Here is a 7,010-nt window from a genome sequence, read left to right as displayed (position 1 = left end):
CAAAATGAAGTGTTGATTGTAAATTTTAGTTTGATGCAAGAAATAAAATTTGTCTCGTTTTGTTTTAAGCACCAAAATAAAATGTATCCCTAACTTGCAGTGAAAGCAAATTTGAAGTTGTTGTTTTTAGAGCACCAAATGAAAATTAAAACCCTAACTTGCAAGTAAACAAATTTTTGTTTTTGTTGATTTTAAAAGCACCAAAAGAAGTGTTTTTGATTTTTAAATAACAAAACAGGGTTAGTTTTAAAACCTGCACATGAAGCGAAAATCCGATCAAATGGGGGGCTTCCACGAGCCTAAGAAAATTTATTTTGTCGGTTACATGGTCTTTTTTACAACGTTCTGTTACAATAGCACTACTCTGTGTGAAAAAAGAAGCACTATTTAACACAAACGCGCTACAATATAGACAAAAGCGCTAAAAGAAAAGATTTTTACAACAAAACAAAAGCACTAGTTAAGACTCAAAAACACTATTATACTGACAATAGCGCTAAATTTGAGACAATAGCGCTATTGTAAAGATAATAGCGCTAAAATACCAAATTACAATAGCACTCAAGCGAGAACAAAAGCACTAAAGCGCAACCTGTGTGTCAAGCTAAACAGTCAAAAGTTAGTTTTGAAAAAAATAAAAATGTTGTTGGGTGTTGGATTTACGTCAGGTTCACCAAATGATGCTCTACAAAATGGACAAGCATTAGACAAAAGCCTGTGATCGTATAACACACAAAAACACAAGAAACAAGGATCAAAGTTAGTGTTATTCAACCAAAAACTAATCTAAGCAAACATATCAAAAGAGACACTTAAAAACATGCTAGAATATTTAACTATGGAAACAAATATCACAAGGCATCTCCAAATGCCTTCTAACATGTTCTTAGCTCCTTCTCCTTTGTTCCTCTCCTCTCCAAGTTCCAAATTAGTGTAGCTCTCAGCAACTTTTTGCACTATGGATGCTTATGGAGGTTCAAGATTGTAGATGATTATGAAAAGTATGCAAATGCAAGCTTAATAACCAAATAAGGATGAGTTATCTAAATGTTATTTGTTAATTTTAACCAAAAGAGTGAATATGAGTAAGATATGCTAAATTCTCTCTAAAATTCTCTATAACTTAGATGCATACAAGTTTTCAGGAATATGACTAGGAATACTAAATGCTTGAGGATTTGAAAATGAGGAATGAGAGCTCTATTTATAGATAAAATGGAGCAATTGATGGTTGAGATTGAGTAATCTCAACAAGGGTCAAGATTGAATGATATTCAATCCATGTGATGGCTTTCAACCCAATCCCAGGATGACAAGTGTTAATGTGAGATAGGTTGAGAGGAGAGGGAATAAGCATTAAATGCTTGACATGACCTGAGAGTTAACTTGGGAGTTAAAGTCAAGGTTGGGTTGAGTGAATAAATTCTTTATTCAAAGAATAAAGCTTTTATCCAATGGATAAACTCTTGTACAAAGGTAAAAGGGATAACCATGGTCAAAGCAATAAATGTTTGAGGAGACACATGAGTCATATGAGGGTTGAGTTAGGGGTTAACCATAAATGGTCATGTAAGAGCCATAAGTGGTTTGGAAGACTTTAGAGGTTAAATTGTTGAACACACAAAGCATTAAATGCTTTTCAAAGACTTTGAAGTATTTGAGAAGTGAATCAAATTGCTTAGGAATGTGACAATAATTAGGGGATGGATTAGGTTAATTAGGAAGGGTTTAGAAGAATCTATAAGGGGGTTAGGATTGCAAGTGGGTTTGGTGGGTGAGGGGAAATAGGATTTTAATTAAAATAAAATTAATTTATTTCAACTTGTGGTGCAACTTGCATTTATAAGAAAATGCAAGTGGGGGGGATTTATGATTTTAAATAAATGTTTTATTTAATTTATTTAAAAGAGGAAAGGGGGATTCAAATTAAATAAATAGGATTTATTTATTTAATTGAGTATGAATTTGGTTGAATGAATTAATTAAAATAAATTGAACAATTTATTTAATTAATAGGAGAATGTTTGAAGATGAATTAATTAAATATTAATTTAATTAACTGATGGCTAGTGGATTTTTAATCAAATAAATACGAAATATTCATTTAATTAAAATGGACAGATTTATGTGACTACAATATATATATGCAGGTTTTATCTCACATTCTTGCAGCCCAGGACCCTTCATGAATTATCTGGGACAGATAAGCATTCTCATCATCCTTGAATATCGGCTTAAATCCTTTTATCCATCTCTTCATTTATCTGAAGGCATATATGCCTTTTCTCATTTTCATAATTTCTTAGAGTCATACACTTTGATGTCATCACTTTATCTTCCTTCGAAATGTCATGTTTCACTGATGATACCTTTGTTTCGATGAAACCATCGCTATCTTCAATGAGCCTTGTAGCTTCATTGATCTCCTCATTTTCACCGAAATCTTTACCTTACGTGTCCGTGTTGATGTAATGCTCCATTGGTTCATCTAAACCCTTTTTTTGATAGGAATCCTTTTGTCGCTGCCTTTTCGATCTTTAAGTTTATCGATAATGGATCCTCTTTTGCTTTGGCATCGGTGAAATTCCTTATGTCGGTGAAAGAAGAATATCTTCCTTCAACCTTTTGTTTTTACCGATGGCATGTTATCGATGAAAATCTCTTATATTCTATCGACCTTCTGTCTTTCGATGAAACTGTCCCTGTCGACCAATAACTTTAGTATCTCTTTGACATCCTTCTTCTCTTGATAAGTCCTATTGATGAAACCTTCCCCAGTTTCTTCGATCTCATCATTTCGGTAGAACTATCTTCTTTGGTGAATTCATTACATGTCCTACCGATACCGTAGTTTCTTTGGTAGCCTAGCTTCATCGACAGAACCTTCTTTGGTTTTTTCGATATACCTTCTATCGATGAAAAATAATGCTTTCGATAAATCCCTTTTTAAGTTCATCGAGGCCCAAGTCTATTCGATAAATCATCTTATCGATGAAACATTGATAGGATTCTTCGATACAATAGGTGTACCATTTCGGTAAAACTTGACATTTCAGTGAGAGGTTAGTGTGCACCTTTGTTTCATCAATGTTACCTTGTTTTGATGAAACCATTGTTATTGTCAATGAGCTTTGCGGTTTCATCAATCTCCTTATTTTTATCGAAAGCTTTACCTTACGTGTTCGTGTCGATGTAATCCTCCATCGGTTCATCGAAACCCTGTTTTCGATAGGAATTCACAACCATCTTATCGATCTTTAAGTTTATCGATAATGGTTCCTCATTATCCAGCTTTTGCATTGGCATCGATGAAATTCCTTATGTCAGTGAAAGAATAATATCTTCTTTCAAATTTTGGTTTTTACCGATGGCATGTTTTCGATGAAAAATCTCTTATGTTTTATCGACCTTTTGTCTTTCGATGGAACTATCACTATCGATCAATAACTTTAGTATCTCTTCGACACCATTCTTCTCTCGAAAATTCCTATCGATGAAACCTTCCCCAGTTTCTTCGATCTCATTGTTTCGGTAGAACTATCTCCTTCGGTGAATTCTTTACATGTCCTACCAATACCATAGTTTCTTCGATAACCTTTCTTCATCGATGAAACCTCCTTTGGTTTCTTCGACATACCCTCTATCGATGAAAAATAGTGCTTTCGATAAGTCCCTTTTGAATTTCATCGAGGCCTAAGTCTTCTTGATAAATCATCTTATCGATGAAACATCGATAGGTTTCTTCGATACAACAGGTGAACCATTTCGGTGATAGGTTAGCATGTACCTTTGTTTCATCAAAGTTACCTTAGTTTCGATGAAACCATCATTATCGTCAATGAGCTTTGTGGTTTCATCGATCTCCTTATTTTCATCGAAAGCTTTACCTTACAGGTTCGTGTCAATGTAATCCTCCATCGGTTCATCGAAACCCTATTTTCGATAGGAATTCACAACCATCTTATCGATCTTTAAGTTTATCGATAATGGTTCCTCATTATCCAGCTTTTGCATTGGCATCGATGAAATTCCTTATGTTGGTGAAAGAATAATATCTTCCTTCGACTTTGTTTTCACCAATGGCATGTTTTTGATGAAAATCTCTTATGTTTTATTGACCTTTTGTCTTTCGATGGAACTATCACTGTCGGTCAATAAATTTAGTATCTCTTTGACACCCTTCTTCTCTCAAAAAGTCCTATCGATGAATCCTTCCCCAATTCTTTTGATCTCATTGTTTCAGTAGATCTATCTCCTTGGGTAGAACTATCTCCTTCGGTGAATTGTTTCGGTAGCCTTGCTTCATCGATGAAACCTCCTTTGGTTTCTTCGATATACCTTCTTGATAACTCAATGATGAACAGATAGTACCAAAACAGTACTGAGAGGGGGGGGTGAATCAGTACAGACAAAAACACAATCTTAAACCGGTTTGTCAGCAGACACTGTGCATTAACAGACAAACAGTAACATCGGTCTTTAAACAGAGTACAACCAGCAAAACTCAGAATAACTGAGACAATCATAAACCGGTTGACACTTATCTTCTCATACAATCTAACACTTCATTTCCATTTCACCCTAGTGCATGAACAGGTAATCTGCCATCAAAGATATACAAATAATAGCTAGATCAACATGATTCACCGCTTGACAGAAAACAACATAGCATCACATGAAGAAGACATCACATATGACACACATATTTTTCACGTGGAAACCCAACTGGGAAAAACCATGGTGGGGATGAATACCCACAAGCTTTCTTTTGAACTCTTTAGAAGTCTGCTCTGTTAGGAGCCTTGTCCGGTTAAAGACTGATACAATAGGTTCTATTAGGAACCAATCCTATTAGGGATCACTCGGTTAAGGGTTAAACCCTGTTAAAGGTTACACTCTCTGCAAAAGGTATTATTCAGTTTGCTTAGCACTGACAACCCTCTAACTGCCTTGATCTTACTAGCCTTCACAATGTTATCAAAGTTTACATGGCAGAGTCTCCTATGCCATATCCAGCTATCATCAAATTTAGCCATAAGACATGTACTTATATTTACATTTAGCTGAAATAGGTTACCTTTGGTCTACATGCCAGTGGCCACCAACTCACCATTCTTTCCTTTGATTCTGCACACTCCATTCTTGAATTCTAGAGTGAGACCACTGTCATTCAGCTGGGCAACATTCAGAAGATTGTGTCTGAGACCATCAACCCAATACACATTATCAGCACTACTCTTTCCATTTAGAGAGATGGACCCTCTGCCTTTGACCGTGCATGGTGCATCATTGCCAAAGCGAACCACACCACCATCATACTCTTCCAAGGATAGAAACTTGTTCCGGTCACCAGTCATATGGTGAGAACAACCACTGTCAATAATCCACTCATTGGAATTATCAAACTGAGAGACAAGAGCCTTCTTGTCTGACACATCTTCCTTGACAGCAACAAACACAATATCTTCATTTTCTTCATCTTCTAATTCTTCATCTATGACACCTTCATCAACTGCCACAAAATAGTTTCTCCGGTTTCCTCCTTTGAATTTCTTGAACCTTTCCAGTTTGTCCTTGTTGTCACCAATAGGACAGTTTACAGCAATATGTCCTATCCAGTTACAAGAAAAGCATTTCAAAGGAAGCTTACCTCTATATTTGCCGATTCCCTTAGGAAGTTTCTTGGCAAGAAGAGCTTCAAATGCCATCAGAATCTCCTCATCATCCATTTCTCTACTCTGTCTTGGTTCACCACTAGTGCTAGCTTTTTTTCCTTTTCTGGATGGTACATCAAAAGCTTTGAAAGCTGATTCAGTCTTTTGAACACTGCCATCAAAACTATTTAGCTCATAGGCTGTCAACTTTGCAATGATAGAGTCTAGGAATACCTTAGTCTTGTCTATTGATCTCAGCTCCTGAATAGAATCAACCCTTATTGCATAAACCGGTAATAAGGATCTCAAGACTTTTCTTACCACAGTGGAATCTTCCATTTTACCACCTGCACTCTTGATATCTCCAACAACGGTTTTGATTCTTATTCCATACTGTTGAATGGTCCCACCTTCAACCATTGGCATGTCTTCAAACTTCCCTCTAAGGCTTTCTTTCTTAGCTTATTTTACATGCTCATCACTGCCATAGATATTTTCAAGAGTATCCCATACCTCTTTGGGATTTACCTTATCTTGGACATCAATAAACTCAATGTCAGGTAAACTACTAATTAGGGCTACGATGACTTGCCCATTCTCTTGCATTTCTCTCTTTTGGTCATCGGTGAGAGTACCGGTAGGGGCAACATAGGCATTCTCAACATAGCTCCAGTGTTGAGCACCCATGCTTCTGATGTATATCTTCATTCTGTCTTTCCATATACTAAAGTTTTCTCTGTTAAAGTTTGGACCTTCCCTCTTCATCATTAGACTGGGATCTTTACCTCAAGCGGTTAAGCTTATAACACAAAGGACCTGGAGGATGCTCTGATACCAATTGATAACTCAATGATGAATGGATAGTACCAAACTGGTACTGAGAGGGTGGGGGTGAATCAGTATAGACAAAAACACAATCTTAAACCAGTTTGTCAGCAGACACTGTGCATTAACAGACAAACAGTAACACCAGTCTTTAAACAAAGTACAACCGGAAAAACTCAGAATAACTGAGACAAGCATAAACCAGTTGACACTTATCTTCTCATACAATCTAACAGTTCATTTCCATTTCACCCTAGTGCATGAATAGGTAATATGCTATCAAAGATATACAAATAACATCTAGATCAACATGATTCACTGCTTGACAGAAAACAACATGGCATCACATGAAGAAGACATCACATATGACACACATATTTTTCACGTGGAAACCCAACTGGGAAAAACCACGATGGGGATGAGTACCCACAAGCTTGCTTTTGAACTCTTTAGAAGTCAGCTCTGTTAGGAGCCTTGTCCGGCTAAAGACTGATACAATAGGTTCTGTTAGGAACCGATCCTGTTAGGGAT

Source organism: Cryptomeria japonica, chromosome 6 (assembly GCF_030272615.1).
Source record: "Cryptomeria japonica chromosome 6, Sugi_1.0, whole genome shotgun sequence".
Taxonomy (NCBI): domain Eukaryota; kingdom Viridiplantae; phylum Streptophyta; class Pinopsida; order Cupressales; family Cupressaceae; genus Cryptomeria; species Cryptomeria japonica.
The sequence above is the reverse complement of the archived record's forward strand: the minus strand, read 5'-3'. Positions refer to the sequence as shown.